Genomic DNA, 16,708 nt, shown 5'->3' with positions numbered 1-16,708 from the left:
GGATATTTTGGAGTGGAAACCCCCAACCACTGTTCATCAAGTCCAAAGTTTCCTGGGACTAGCTGGCTATTACCGCCGATTTATACCAGATTTTTCTAGGCTTGTGAAACCAATCACAAGTCTATTGAAGAATGAGACTAAATTCAATTGGTCTTCAAAGTGTAATGAAGCTTTTGAGCACTTGAAGATATTGTTAACCACTGCTCCGGTATTGGCTCAACTGGACATTAATAAGCCATTTGATGCGTATTGTTACGCATCAGGCAGTGGTCTCGGCTACGTATTAATGCAAGAAGGTCGAGTAATAGCATATGCTTCAAGGCAGTTGCGCCAGCATGAGGAGCATTATCCCACTCATGATCTAGAGCTAGCTGCAGTGATTCATGCCCTGAAGATCTGGTGTCATTATCTGCTGGGTAATATCTGTCACATTTATACAGATCATAAAAGCTTGAAGTATATCTTCACCCAGTCAGAGTTGAACATGAGACAAAGGCGATGGCTTGAGCTTATTAAGGACTATGAATTGGAAATTCATTATCACCCGGGCAAGGCCAATGTAGTGGAAGATGCACTTAGTCGTAAGGTTTCCTGTCACTGTCTTACGGTGAAGACCTCTGACAATACACTATGCCAGGAGATGGAGAAGCTAAACCTAGGAATGATCCAACACGGAGCTTTAAGTCAGTTAAAGCTTGAGTCAGTCCTTTTACAAAGGATAATGTATGCTCAAAAGGATAATGAGGGTATGAAAGGGAAATGTGCCCTTGGGCCATTTCTAAGTATTTTGGTGATTGAGTGTCAACACAAGTGCTTCAATGTGAATCAATGCCCTTGGATGAACAAAGTGCAAATCTTCAACAAAGGTATGTTTCTAAGTCTTAGTACATTGGTTTTGTGTACTAATATATTTGTCTAAGTGTTAGAAACAGAAAGAAGAAGAGAAGAGAAGACTTGGCTGTGTGCAGCCAAGGGGCTGTTTCGGTCTGGGGCACCGGACTGTCCGGTGGTGCACCGGACAGTGTCCGGTGGGGCACCGGACAGTGTCCGGTGCGCCAGGTTGCCTCGGCCGAAGAGGCCGCTCTCGGGTTTTTCTCCGGCGACTTCGGCTAAAATTCACCGGACTGTCCGGTGTGCACCGGACTGTCCGGTGAGCCAACGGTCGGCCGGGACAACGGTCGGCCGCGCGATCGGCGCGCGACACGTGGCCGAGCCAACGGTCGGAAAGATACACCGGACTGTCCGGTGTGCACCGGACATGTCCGGTGCGCCAACGGTGCGCAGATCTGACTCTGACAGCAACGGTCGGATGCGCTGTTTAAGGAAACAAATCGGGCACCGGACAGTGTCCGGTGTGCACCGGACTGTCCGGTGCGCCACGAGACAGAAGGCAAAGATGGCCTTCCAGATTTGTTCCCAACGGCTCCTAGCTGCCTTGGGGCTATAAAAGGGACCCCTAGGCGCATGGAGGAGCACACCAAGCATTCCTACAACTCTTCTAAGCACCAAGACATCAATCTCACGCATTCGTTTCATTGTGATAGCATATAGAGCTCTTGTGGAGTTGTGAACTCTTTGTGTTGCGTTGCGAGCTCTTGTTGCGACTTGTGTGCGTGTTGTTGCTCTGATTTTCGAGTCTTGTGTGCGTTGCTCATTCCCACCTTACTCCGTATTTCTTTGTGAACTCAATTGTAAGGGCGAGAGACTCCAAGTTGTGGAGATTCCTCGCAAACGGGAAAAGATCAAAGGAAAGAAAAACACCGTGGTATTCAAGTTGATCATTGGATCACTTGAGAGGAGTTGAGTGCAACTCTCGTCCGTTGGGACGCCACAACGTGGAGTAGGCAAGTTTTGTACTTGGCCGAACCACGGGATAACCACCGTGTCAACTCTGTGATTGCTTTCTTGTGGTTATCGTGTTTTGAGTTCTCTCTAGCCACTTGGCCATACTTGTGCTAACCCTTAACAAGTTTTTGTGGCTTAAGTTTTGAACTTTTACAGGATCACCTATTCACCCCCCCCTCTAGGTGCTCTCAATTGGTATCAGAGCCGTTCTCTTCAAGAAAGGGACTAACCGCCCGAAGAGATGGATCCTAAGGGGAAGGGAATTGTGATCAACGACAAGGAGAAGGAGTCCTTCGTCAATGAGCCAAGGGATGACAAGTCCAATGACTCGGGCTCGGGCCACAAGCGAAAAGATGGGAAGAAGAAGAAGACAAGACGCATCAAGGAGATCGTCTACTACGACAGCGATGAGTCCTCTTCTTCCCAAAAGGACGACGACCACGACAAACAAAAGACGGTTAACTCAAACTTTTCTTTTGATTATTCGCGCATTCCATATAGCTCAAATGCTCATTTGCTCCCCATTCCACTTGGCAAGCCTCCTCACTTTGATGGAGAGGACTACGGATTTTGGAGTCACATAATGCGTACTCACCTATTTTCTCTCCATCCAAGCATTTGGGAGATTGTGGAAAGTGGAATGAAATTTGATAGCTCGGATAGCCCTTCATTCATTAATGAGCAAATCCATAAGAATGCACAAGCTACCACTGTTCTTCTAGCTTCATTGTGCAGGGATGAATATAACAAAGTGAGCGGCTTGGATAACGCCAAGCAGATCTGGGACACCCTCAAGATTTCTCATGAGGGGAATGACGTTACCTTGCTCACCAAAATGGAGTTGGTGGAAGGCGAGCTTGGACGATTCGCGATGATAAGGGGCGAGGAGCCAACTCAGACATACAACCGGCTCAAGACCCTTATCAACAAAATAAGGAGCTACGGAAGCACGCGATGGACGGACCACGACGTCGTCCGACTAATGCTCAGGTCCTTTACCGTTCTTGATCCTCATTTGGTGAATAATATTTGTGAGAATCCCAGGTACACCAAAATGTCGCCCGAAGAAGTCCTAGGAAAATTCGTCAGCGGGCGAATGATGATCAAGGAGGCAAGGTATGTGGACGACGCCTTGAATGGACCGATCAACGAGCCGCAACCTTTTGCTCTCAAAGCCACAAGGAGCAAGGAGGCACTACCCAGCAAGGTGGCGCAAATTGAGGCAGCCGGTCTTAATGATGAAGAAATGGCCCTCATCATCAAGAGATTCAAGACGGTGCTAAAGGGTCGCAATGGACAGCCGAGCAAGACTAAGACCAAGGGGAAGCGATCATGCTTCAAATGCGGTAAGCTTGGTCATTTTATTGCTAACTGTCCTGATAATGAAAGTGACCAGGAAAAGGGGAACAAAAGGGAGAAGAAGAAGCACTACAAGAAAGCCAAGGGCGAGGCGCATCTAGGCAAGGAGTGGGATTCGGATTGCTCCTCCTCTGACTCCGACAATGAGGGACTCGCCGCCACCGCCTTCAACAAATCGGCCCTCTTCCCCAACGAGCGTCACACGTGTCTCATGGCTAAGGAGAAGAAAGTAAGTACTCGAAACTCTACTTATGCTTCTTCTAGTGATAATGATTCTAGTGACGATGATGAAATAGACTATTCTAGTGTATTTAAAGGTCTAGATAGAATTACAATTGGCAAAATTAATGAATTAATTGATGCTTTGAATGAGAAGGATAAACTCTTAGAGAAACAAGAGGATTTATTGTATGAAGAGCATGATAAATTTTTAGAAGCTCAAAAATATCATGCTCTAGAAGTTAAAAGAAATGAGATGCTTACTTGTGAATTATCCTCATGCCATGAAACAATTTCTAAATTAAAGAGCATTAACGATGAGTTGAATGTTAAGATAGAAATAGCTAGTAAATCAACAACTTGTGTAGAAAATGTTGCTATTTGCAATAGATGTAAAGAATTTGATATTGATGCTTGTAGTGAACACATAGCCTCTATTGCAAAGCTAAATAATGAAGTGGCTAGTCTTAATGTCCAACTTAAGACTAGCAAAAGTGAATTTGATAAGTTAAAATTTGCAAGGGATGCCTACACAATAGGAAGACATCCCTCAATTAAGGATGGGCTTGGCTTCAAGAGGGAAGCCAAGAACTTAACAAGCCATAAGGATCCCATTCCCGCCAAGGAGAAAGGGAAGGCCCCTATGGCTACTAGTGCTAAAAGGAACCATGCATTTTTGTATCATGATAGAAGACAAACTAGAAATGTAAGTCATGATGCTTTTGATTCATATGTTTATGATTCTCATGCCATGTTTGCTCCTAGTTCCTCTTATGTGTATGATAGAAATGTTACTAGGAGAAATGTTGTTCCTAAAAGAAATGCTATTCATCATGTGCCTAGAAGGAATGTTATTCATGCTCCTAGGAAAATAGCAAATGAACCTTCTACAATTTATTGTGCTTTGAATGCTTCATTTGCAATTTGTAGAAAGGATAGAAAAGTAATTGCTAGGAAGTTAGGGGCAAAATGCAAAGGTGATAAAACTTGCATTTGGGTCCCTAAGGATATATGTGCTAACCTTGTAGGACCCAACATGAGTTGGGTACCTAAGACCCAAGCCTAAATTTGCCTTGCAGGTTTATGCATCCGGGGGTTCAAGCTGGATTATCGACAGCGGATGCACAAACCATATGACGGGGGAGAAGAAGATGTTCACCTCCTACGTCAAGAATAAAGATTCCCAAGATTCAATTGTATTCGGTGATGGGAATCAAGGCAAGGTAAAAGGTTTAGGTAAAATTGCAATTTCTAATGAGCACTCCATATCTAATGTGTTTTTAGTAGAGTCTCTTGGATATAATCTGCTATCTGTTAGTCAATTATGTCATATGGGGTATAACTGTCTATTTACAAATGTAGATGTGTCTGTCTTTAGAAGAAGTGATGGTTCACTAGCTTTTAAGGGTGTATTAGACGGCAAACTTTATTTAGTTGATTTTGCAAAAGAAGAGGCCGGTCTAGATGCATGCTTAATAGCTAAGACTAGCATGGGCTGGCTGTGGCATCGCCGCTTAGCACATGTGGGGATGAAGAACCTTCAAAAGCTTCTAAAGGGAGAACACGTGATAGGTTTGACTAACGTGCATTTCGAAAAAGATAGACCTTGTGCAGCTTGTCAAGCAGGTAAACAACTGGGAGGAGCGCATCACGGCAAGAACGTGATGACCACTTCAAGACCCCTGGAGCTGCTGCATATGGACCTCTTCGGACCCGTCGCCTATCTAAGCATAGGAGGGAGTAAGTATGGTTTAGTTATTGTTGATGACTTTTCCCGCTTCACTTGGGTGTTCTTTTTGCAGGATAAGTCTGAAACCCAAGGGACCTTCAAGCGCTTCCTCAGGAGAGCTCAAAATGAGTTTGAGCTCAAAGTGAAGAAGATAAGGAGCGACAACGGATCCGAGTTCAAGAACCTTCAAGTGGAGGAGTTCCTTGAAGAGGAAGGGATCAAGCACGAGTTCTCCGCTCCCTACACACCACAGCAAAATGGTGTGGTAGAGAGGAAGAACAGGACGCTCATCGATATGGCGAGGACGATGCTAGGAGAGTTCAAGACCCCCGAGTGCTTTTGGACGGAAGCCGTTAACACTGCTTGCCACGCCATCAACAGGGTCTACCTTCATCGCCTCCTCAAGAGGACGTCGTATGAGCTACTAACCGGTAACAAACCCAATGTATCGTACTTTCGTGTATTTGGGAGTAAATGCTACATTCTAGTGAAGAAGGGTAGAAATTCTAAGTTTGCTCCCAAAGCTGTAGAAGGGTTTTTATTAGGTTATGACTCAAATACAAAGGCGTATAGAGTCTTCAACAAATCATCGGGTTTGGTTGAAGTCTCTAGCGACGTTGTATTTGATGAGACTAATGGCTCTCCAAGAGAGCAAGTGGTTGATTGTGATGATGTAGATGAAGAAGATGTTCCGACAGCCGCTATACGAACCATGGCGATTGGAGAAGTACGGCCACAGGAACAAGATGAGCAAGATCAACCCTCTTCCTCAATTATGGTGCATCCCCCGACTCAAGACGATGAACAGGTTCATCATAAGGAGGCGTGTGATCAAGGGGGAGCACAAGATGATAACGTGATGGAGGAAGAAGCGCTACCGGCACCTCCAACCCAAGTTCGAGCGATGATTCAAAGGGATCATCCCGTCGATCAAATTCTGGGTGACATTAGCAAGGGAGTAACTACTCGATCTCGACTAGTTAATTTCTGTGAGCATTACTCCTTTGTCTCTTCTATTGAGCCTTTCAGGGTAGAGGAGGCCTTGCTAGATCCGGATTGGGTTTTGGCCATGCAAGAGGAGCTCAACAACTTCAAGCGCAATGAAGTTTGGACACTGGTGCCTCGTCCAAAGCAAAATGTTGTGGGAACCAAGTGGGTGTTCCGCAACAAACAGGACGAGCACGGGGTGGTGACGAGGAACAAGGCTCGACTTGTGGCAAAAGGTTATGCCCAAGTCGCAGGTTTGGACTTTGAGGAGACTTTTGCTCCTGTGGCTAGGCTAGAGTCCATTCGCATTTTGCTAGCATATTCCGCTCACCATTCTTTCAGGTTGTATCAAATGGATGTGAAGAGCGCTTTCCTCAACGGGCCAATCAAGGAGGAGGTGTACGTGGAGCAACCCCCTGGCTTCGAGGATGAACGGTACCCCGACCATGTGTGTAAGCTCTCTAAGGCGCTCTATGGACTTAAGCAAGCCCCAAGAGCATGGTATGAATGCCTTAGAGACTTTTTAATTGCTAATGCTTTCAAGGTTGGGAAAGCCGATCCAACTCTTTTTACAAAGACATGTGATGGTGATTTGTTTGTGTGCCAAATTTATGTCGATGACATAATATTTGGTTCTACTAACCAAAAGTCTTGTGAAGAGTTTAGCAGGGTGATGACGCATAAATTCGAGATGTCGATGATGGGCGAGTTGAACTACTTCCTTGGGTTCCAAGTGAAGCAACTCAAGGACGGCACCTTCATCTCCCAAACGAAGTACACGCAAGATCTGCTAAAGCGGTTTGGGATGAAGGACGCCAAGCCCGCCAAGACTCCAATGGGGACCGACGGACACACCGACCTCAACAAAGGAGGTAAGTCCGTTGATCAAAAAGCATACCGGTCAATGATAGGTTCTTTGCTTTATTTATGTGCTAGTAGACCGGACATTATGCTTAGCGTATGCATGTGTGCTAGATTTCAATCCGATCCTAAGGAGTGTCACTTAGTGGCGGTGAAGCGAATTCTTAGATATTTGGTTGCTATGCCTTGCTTCGGGCTCTGGTATCCAAAGGGGTCTACCTTTGACTTAGTTGGATACTCAGACTCCGACTATGCTGGATGTAAGGTCGATAGGAAGAGTACATCGGGGACGTGCCAATTCTTAGGAAGGTCCCTGGTGTCATGGAACTCTAAGAAACAAACCTCCGTTGCCCTATCCACCGCTGAGGCCGAGTATGTTGCCGCAGGACAGTGTTGCGCGCAACTACTTTGGATGAGGCAAACCCTCAGGGACTTTGGCTACAATCTGAGCAAAGTCCCACTCCTATGTGATAATGAGAGTGCTATCCGCATGGCGGAAAATCCTGTTGAGCACAGCCGCACAAAGCACATAGACATCCGGCATCACTTTTTGAGAGATCACCAGCAAAAGGGAGATATCGAAGTGTTTCATGTTAGCACCGAGAACCAGCTAGCCGATATCTTCACTAAGCCTCTAGATGAGAAGACCTTTTGCAGGTTGCGTAGTGAGCTAAATGTCTTAGATTCGCGGAACTTGGATTGAATTGTAGCATACATGTAGTTATGCTTTTGATCATGTTCCTTTTTGCATTATGGTGCTTATTATGGTGCTCAAGTTGTACAAACACTCCCTGGACCTCACAAGTCCGTTGCAAAGTGATGCACATGTTTAGGGGGAGATGTGTTACAACTTGACCCTTTGAGACTAACCATGTGCTTGAGTTTGGTAATTTAGTCTCGAAGGAGGATTGAAAGGGAAAAGGTGGACTTGGACCATGAAAGACTTCCACTGCACTCCGATGAGAGGGTAACTAATTCCAAGTTCATCTCATGAAATCTTATTGCCATTTGCTCTTAATTGAAGACTTTGGTGAGGCAATGGGGTTAGTAGGCCAAGATTAATCCCGTTATGGTGCTTGATGCCAAAGGGGGAGAAAATAAAGGCCAAAGTGATAAATGGATCAGCTACCACTTGAGAGATTTTGAAAATAGTAGAATAGAGTTTTTGTTTTGTCAAAAGCTTTTATTGTCTCTTATTGTCTCTATTGTCAAAAGTTGGCCTTGTGGGGAGAAGTGTTGATTATGGGAAATAGGGGGAATTTTTGAACTCTTTGATCAATCTCTTTTGGAATGACTCTCTTTATGCCTCAACATGTGTGTTTGACATAGAAATAGAGATTTGAGTTTGATTTGCAAAAACAAACCAAGTGGTGGCAAAGGATGATCCATATATGCCAAAATTGAATCAAAACCAATTTGAGTTTTTATTTGAAGTGATTTTGCACTTGTTCTAGTTGCTTTATGTTGTGTTGGCATAAATCACCAAAAAGGGGGAGATTGAAAGGGAAATGTGCCCTTGGGCCATTTCTAAGTATTTTGGTGATTGAGTGTCAACACAAGTGCTTCAATGTGAATCAATGCCCTTGGATGAACAAAGTGCAAATCTTCAACAAAGGTATGTTTCTAAGTCTTAGTACATTGGTTTTGTGTACTAATATATTTGTCTAAGTGTTAGAAACAGAAAGAAGAAGAGAAGAGAAGACTTGGCTGTGTGCAGCCAAGGGGCTGTTTCGGTCTGGGGCACCGGACTGTCCGGTGGTGCACCGGACAGTGTCCGGTGGGGCACCGGACAGTGTCCGGTGCGCCAGGTTGCCTCGGCCGAAGAGGCCGCTCTCGGGTTTTTCTCCGGCGACTTCGGCTAAAATTCACCGGACTGTCCGGTGTGCACCGGACTGTCCGGTGAGCCAACGGTCGGCCGGGCCAACGGTCGGCCGCGCGATCGGCGCGCGACACGTGGCCGAGCCAACGGTCGGAAAGATACACCGGACTGTCCGGTGTGCACCGGACATGTCCGGTGCGCCAACGGTGCGCAGATCTGACTCTGACAGCAACGGTCGGATGCGCTGTTTAAGGAAACAAATCGGGCACCGGACAGTGTCCGGTGTGCACCGGACTGTCCGGTGCGCCACGAGACAGAAGGCAAAGATGGCCTTCCAGATTTGTTCCCAACGGCTCCTAGCTGCCTTGGGGCTATAAAAGGGACCCCTAGGCGCATGGAGGAGCACACCAAGCATTCCTACAACTCTTCTAAGCACCAAGACATCAATCTCACGCATTCGTTTCATTGTGATAGCATATAGAGCTCTTGTGGAGTTGTGAACTCTTTGTGTTGCGTTGCGAGCTCTTGTTGCGACTTGTGTGCGTGTTGTTGCTCTGATTTTCGAGTCTTGTGTGCGTTGCTCATTCCCACCTTACTCCGTATTTCTTTGTGAACTCAATTGTAAGGGCGAGAGACTCCAAGTTGTGGAGATTCCTCGCAAACGGGAAAAGATCAAAGGAAAGAAAAACACCGTGGTATTCAAGTTGATCATTGGATCACTTGAGAGGAGTTGAGTGCAACTCTCGTCCGTTGGGACGCCACAACGTGGAGTAGGCAAGTTTTGTACTTGGCCGAACCACGGGATAACCACCGTGTCAACTCTGTGATTGCTTTCTTGTGGTTATCGTGTTTTGAGTTCTCTCTAGCCACTTGGCCATACTTGTGCTAACCCTTAACAAGTTTTTGTGGTTTAAGTTTTGAACTTTTACAGGATCACCTATTCACCCCCCCCCCTCTAGGTGCTCTCAGGGTATGAAACACATCCATGAGAAAATAGAGGCCAGAAAAGCCAAATGTTTCAGAAAGGATGATCAAGGCATTGTATGGTTCAACAACTGCATAGTTGTGCCGAAGAATGAAGAGCTCCGCCAGCAAATTTTGGATGAAGCACATCTTAGTCGCTATTCTATTCATCCCGGAAGCACTAAGATGTATCAAGATCTAAAACAACATTATTGGTGGACAAAGATGAAAATTGAAATCGCACGCTATGTGGCAAGGTGTGACACCTGCAGACGCGTCAAAGCCATACATATGAGGACTGCAGGTCCATTACAATCTTTACCAATACCAACATGGAAATGGGAAGATATTAGTATGGACTTTATTGTGGGATTACCCAGGACCGCCAAAGGGTATGATACTATCTAGGTTATTGTTGATCGGCTTACGAAAATTGCTCATTTTCTGCCAGTCAAGACAATTCACCCGGTAACTGTCTATGCCCAATTGTACATTGCTCGTTTTCTCAGTTTGCACGGTATTCCGAAGACTATAGTGTCGGATCGTGGACCTCAATTCATATCCAAATTCTGGGAAGAACTTCATAAATCCCTGGGTACCAAATTGCTCCACAGTTCGGCCTATCATCCTCAGACCAGCGGACAGACTGAGAGAGTCAAACAGATACTTGAAGATATGTTACGGGCTTGTGCTTTGGAATTTCCCCAAAAATGGGATGATTGTTTACCATTTGCGGAATTTTCATATAATAATAGCTATCAAAAAAGTATCAAGATGGCACCCTTTGAAGCTTTGTATGGACGACGATGTCGTACTTCGCTAAATTGGTCTGAACCTGGTGAAAGGTACTTCTTCAGGCCTGATATGGTGAAAGAGACCGAAGAAAAAGTTCAGCGAATAATTCATAATTTGAAGAAAGCTCAAGCTCGCCAAAAGAGTTACGCAGACACACACCGGATACTCTTATACTTTCCAGTTGGAGATTATGTCTATCTGAAGGTCTCCCTAATGAATGGTGTAACACGTTTCGGGGTAAAAGAGAAGCTCGCACCTCGATACATTGGTCCTTTCCTTATTCTTGAAAGATATGGGCCAGTGGCGTATCGACTTTAGTTACCCGAAACCTTATCTGCAGTACATAATTTGTTCCATGTGTCATAATTAATGAAGTGTCTTCGGGTTCCACATCGAACCATTGAAGTGACAGATGTTGTCCTTGAACCAGACTTGACATATTCCGAACATCCCATTCGAGTCTTGGATCAAAAGGACAGGATTACCCGAAAGAAAACTCTCAAGTTTTACAAGATACAGTGGAACCAACATTCCGAAGATGAGGCTACATGGGAAACTCAAGACTTTTTAGACAAGAATTTCACAGGCTTTTTAGCCTCATGTAATTTGTAAAGTGTGTATAGTTGCTGTAATAAAGGAGTAAATCCCCAAAACCACCCCTACTTTGTACTAGAAATAAAGAAATAAAACTATGACGTGTTTCCTTTTCCATTACTTATCCTAGGACTTTTAATCTCGGGACGAGATTCTTTTATGGGGGGAAGGATGTAACACCCCTGGTGTTACTATCACTAAAACTTGAGCATAACATCATAAGCATTGTCATTGCATATGTTTGACACACCTAGAGTGCATTCACTAGGCAAAAAATTCAAACAAGTTGTATTGATATGGCATTTTGCAAATAAGACCCTAGTGTAGGGTACTTAACCTCAAAATATGGTCCTGAAGGGTAAACAAGAGCCAAATAGAGAAAACCCTAAAGTTTAAGAGAAATAGTCATAAAATATTCTTAAGAATGGACCTACATCACATTCACACCCCTGGGATATCAAAAATTCTAATTGGAACCATAGAAAGTCCTAAACCTAAACCCTAGGGGGCTAAGTGCAAATTTAGTGCACTTTTGGACTAAAGTGAAAAACCATGTAGTTTAGGTGTATTAAGTCATATGGTTCACAAATATGTGAATTTGCAAATAAAACCTTGAGATTTGGACTTATTTGCAAAAGAGCCATACTTAAGCTCTTTTGACCAAGTCTGAATTTCAGTGTAATGGCTCAACTTTGGGGCTCTGTAACTTTCAAATTATTGAGGATTTGCCCTAGGTCACCACATCAACTATGTAGATCTATTAAAGGAGAACAACTTTGTTTAAGAGGTTAAGCATTGTTGTTATGAAGAATTGGGAGATAATTAAGCCCAAAGTTGGACTTTCAGGCTGTTTGAAGTCTGAAATTGGATTACCAGTGGGTTTGAGTCATCTTTGGAGCTCTACAGATCATGATCTTCAAAGAATTTTCCCGGGATCACTATAACAAAGTTGTAGAGCTATTATAGAGGAATAGCTTTGCTGCAGATATTAAGTCTTGGTACCATATGAAAATTGGAGTTACTTTGATCTAAAGATGGGCTGTCAGACGCAGTTTTACTGAATCCAAGCACTGGAATTACCAAATCAACCTCGTCGGTGATAATAACGCCACCGTGGCTTGGGATGGGTCGTCAGCGTCCGTGGTAAAGATCCTAGGCGATGTGGCGGTGAATCACTGAGGTGGCGCTGCCCGGTTAATCGGCGGCCACCGGACTTTCGTCGTGGCTCTGCCGCGCGGGTAAGCTCACCAGCGCGGTCACAGCTCGGTGGATCTCATCCATCTCCTGCTGGCCGCCTATAAATTGAGTCCGGGTGCTGCTTCTTCATTGCATCACGCACACAAGCTCTTAGGCAATTGACTCAATTGCACCGGAAGAACTCCCACCGTTCGTAAAAATCATTCCGCCCAGCTCTTCGCGGCCGTGAAAAGCTCTTCCGTGGCCAGCGCTCCTCGGTTCAGTAATTCCCAAATTGCATCCCGTTCTAGCTAGTTTATAGCTTCTTATTGCTCTCAGTACCAACCAATCGGAGTTCGGCAAAGGCCTTTCACCAGAACGCTCATCTGCTCCGTAGAACGCCGACATGACACCCCCTCTGTCGACCCGCTCCTTGGTTCTTAGTCTGCCCGAATCAAAGTGTGTACCTAACCTCTGGTGAACCCATGAACCTTTCCCCAACTTCAATTTGGCTAGTCATGCCTTCGGTTATCCGGATCGCATTGATCCATTTGATCACCCGCACTGTCACCGTGGTTAGTGAAATTGATTGGGGGGAAAGGTGCGAAAGGGGTCTAATCTGGTCTCTGCCGCACGGGAGCCCCATCCGTTGCGGTATCCTGCTGGCGTAGGCTCGCCGGAGTTCGACCAGCGCGGTTCCTCGTCGTGGACCTTGGTCTCCGAAGAATTAGAACGTGGGGGGGTTTATTGTAAAATGTTAGCGACTCGCAAAATAGTGCAGGAGACCCAGTTCTGGTTATTCCAAAAGGTAGGGTTGTTCTTGCAAAGTTTACGCGACGCGCGCGCGCGGGCGCATTTCTGCTGGCAGTGGGCCGACCTAGGCCAGATTCAGTCCAACGCTGTTCATTCCTTTTCCTTTTCTTTTTCTACCAGACCAAAAACAATTCTAGAAAACTGTAGAAAAATCCCAAAAATGTAAAACCAATTTTGCTAGATTCCTAATTTTCCATAGAATTTAATAAAAATAATTTTAGGAATTTTAATCCAAGATGGAAATTATAGAGTATTTAAAATAGCCTAAGACCTTGCTTCTAGATTTTTAGAAAATAAATAATAATTCCAAAAATCCCCAAACTTTTTAGATGACCCTTATATAATATTTAGAAACCTTGGGTATAGTTTGGTATGAATTGGACCTTGTTTGATAACTAGAACCCAAAACCCTACCCCCTGCTCTTTGAACTTCACTGTTGACTCCGGAAACCCTAAGTTCTCGGAGTTCCGTGAAGGAAAGTTGTATTCAAGATTTTAGAAATAAACCTTTACTATTCTTGCACTTTCATGAACATTACATGGCATTCATTCTTATCTCTACTACTCCTTAAGTCTCTATTGTAGGCGTCCACACAGCACCGGTTCTGCCCGTCGTTTCAACACCCGCGCTCCCTACCGCCGCCGCAATCAACGCCCACGCATGGATCCTCCCCACGATCCCCACGCCGCACACCCCCACCCTTCCATCGCCGGGCCTCTGCCGCAAACCCCGCACGCGTCGCCTCCGCCGCAATCAGCTGCTTTCCTCTTCACGCCAGAAGTCGCTATCCCCTCCGATGGCGCGAGGTCGCGAACAGGAATAGCCTTGGTCTCTCCTCCAACGGGGCAACGACTCACCGGCTATCCAACCTACGAACGGGATCCCGATGCCCATGGCGGCCTCGGTTCTTCTCGCCGCACCGGCTCCTCTTCTCGCCGCGTCACATCCACGGCCCACGGGCGAACCCGCCGCCTCCCGCACCGTGCCTGCGAGCGCCCGCTTCTCCTCTCCGGGTCTCCTCTGTTCTCCGCGATTCCTCCGCCGCCCCGGCAATAACCCACTTGATCCTGCAGAAACCCCTCACGCGATCCACGCCAATTTTCAGCCACCGCCGATGTAGGGTCTCGCCCCGCCCACCTCTATCTCCATACACCGGCACCTGTCGGTCGGGTCCAGGCCCGGGCCTCCAACTCCGTCAGGTTCTCGCTCCATGCCGCAGAGTGCCTCCAGGCGTCGTTCCACGCCGACCTGCCGGCGCCGTCCAAGAAGCCCACCACCATTGCCGTCCCTAGGCACGCTGCGGCGCCGCGCAAGTCTGGCGGCGGCGGCAAGAAGCAGCTCAACCTGTTCCAGCGCGCGGCGGCGACCGCGATAGACGCGTTCGAGGAGGGGTTCGTGGCCAACGTCATCGAGCGGCCCCACGGGCAACCCAGCACGGCCGACCCGGCCGTGCAGATCGCCGGCAACTTCGCGCCCATCGGGGAGAGGCCGCCCGTGCGCGGGCTCCCCGTCTCCGGCCGCATCCCGCCCTCCATCAGCGGCATCTACGCGCGCAACGGCGTGAACCCCTGCTTTGACCCCGTCGCTGGGCACCACCTCTTCGACGGCTCTGCCTCAAAGTTGCAGCCCGCTACACTGGAGCTCTGTTCAGTCGCACCCCTCGGGCCCCAACCACGGCAGCGAAGCCGTCCTCACCGGTCCCCTCCTCCTTCCCCTCCCGCAGTCCAGCAAGCAGCAGCATGACCCTCTCCCTGGCGTCTCCAACTACCTTGGGCATCGCCATCGCCCTCAACGGTGAACCCGCCCAATGAGGCATGGCCGCCGGATCAGGTGCGGCCCGACCACCGGCTAATCAGCTGCCCTTCCGCGATGGCAACGCCCGGTACCATCGCCCTCGACGGCGAGCCCGCCCAGCTAGGAGTGGCCTCCAGATCAGGTGCGACTCGGTCGTTGGAGAAAGTAATGTTATTTGATACAGGTTTACTCACCGCCACAGACCCATACTCGCCCCTAAGAGCAGGAAGTGACTTGTTACGAGGCAAACACTTGAGACCTATCACTGCAAATAGTGCAAGCAGTGTACCAGCAGATATAATCTTCAAGGCGTCATTTCTGGAATCATGGATAGCGTCGCAACACTTCCTTGGGCGAGTTTTTCAAGAGATTTCTCAAGATCATCACTTGGGGTATCCTTGCCTTACATGTCTAGCTGTTCTATCAATGGGAAAACCTTACTGAAAGCTTGAAGAGCACTTGATTTTACAGTACCAAGCGCATCAGCCACGACCCCTTGATTTCTAGCTGTTCTATCAATGGGCAAACACTTGATTTCTGAAGAGCACTCGATCTGTGGGGCATGGCACATTGGAGCACAACATTGAAATGCTTTGAAACAATGATGGTCCTTCAGAAATAACTAGCAGTGTTGGGGCCTGTTTGTCTACAGTTCCATGTTGTCTTGGGGCTTGTTTGGATCAGCCACGGCCTAACAATTAGCCCTTGGTATCCAAACATGTCCTTAGTCAAAAGAAATAACTACCAGTGTGTTATGAATCATATGCAAAATGAATACCGATGGTATTAAAGAGTTATCCCTGGACCTTTCATTTGCAGCAATCAAGTTTTCAGGAACACTATAAGTTACAACTGATGGTGTTCCGTTCTATATCTTTCTTCAGGTCTTAAGCAAAAAAACAAATGCCTTAATTTCTTTTGTTGATTTAACCCTTTTGTTCCAAAACAATGTGATCAATCATCACATTTAAATGCTTAAAAAGAACAGATGACCCATGGAAAAAGAAACTCACAGAGAACAGCAAGTGCAATCAGTACTGTTGTCACTAAACGGATTTGAGGATGATTATGATATGTAAAATAATCAGATCTACATAATCTCCTCTTAATTACTTCAGGCCAGAAATGCTGCATAGATATTATGCATTGATTTTCGATTTTGTGAAGTCCACTGCATTTTCAAATAATGTATCATCTTCATGAGTGGTGTTGGTTATTATGCTTTGGAAAATAAAGATGATCTTTACATGTTTTTAGTAGTTGTATATTGGTGAGTTATTTGGTTCATTCAAAGTACTTAGTCAAACAGTTTGTGCTGCTCAAGCTATTCGTGCAATTAAACCTCTCTATTTGGTAGACACTGAAATTTTCTCATTCGGTCATTCCTCGACTGGAATTCATTGTTCCACTAATTGTTTGGTTGGTTGAGAGAACTCTCTATTGGATCCAATCCGTGTGCTGATTGTGAACTCAACAAGGCTACACAAAAATGTGTCTTAACAGTATAACACATGTGCTCCATAATGATTGTGTGTGTGTAATCATGATTTACCCAAATAGTGTGAATCGGATGTCAGCGGCTCAGTGCCTTTAAAAATATTGTCATTTAAGGACTTTCTTTAATAGTACCATCAACCGACAATGCAAAGCTTTTAACAATGTTATGTCGTATGAATAATTTATTACCATATTGCTCTCACCGAAAGAGTAGTACCATTCGGTAACAGGATCTTTCGGTAACAATGTTAGTATA

At 46.1% G+C, this 16,708-nt stretch overlaps 1 pseudogene; it reads left to right on the top strand.

The window, feature by feature from the left end:
- Window positions 1-13,734: 13,734 nt before the first annotated feature.
- On the top strand, window positions 13,735-15,826 carry LOC109939210 (9-cis-epoxycarotenoid dioxygenase 1, chloroplastic-like; annotated as a pseudogene).
- The last annotated feature ends 882 nt before the right edge of the window (window positions 15,827-16,708 follow it).

This window comes from Zea mays, chromosome 8 (assembly GCF_902167145.1).
Source record: "Zea mays cultivar B73 chromosome 8, Zm-B73-REFERENCE-NAM-5.0, whole genome shotgun sequence".
Lineage (NCBI taxonomy): Eukaryota > Viridiplantae > Streptophyta > Magnoliopsida > Poales > Poaceae > Zea > Zea mays.
Note: the sequence above shows the minus strand (reverse complement) of the source record. Positions and strands in the feature narration are given on the sequence as shown.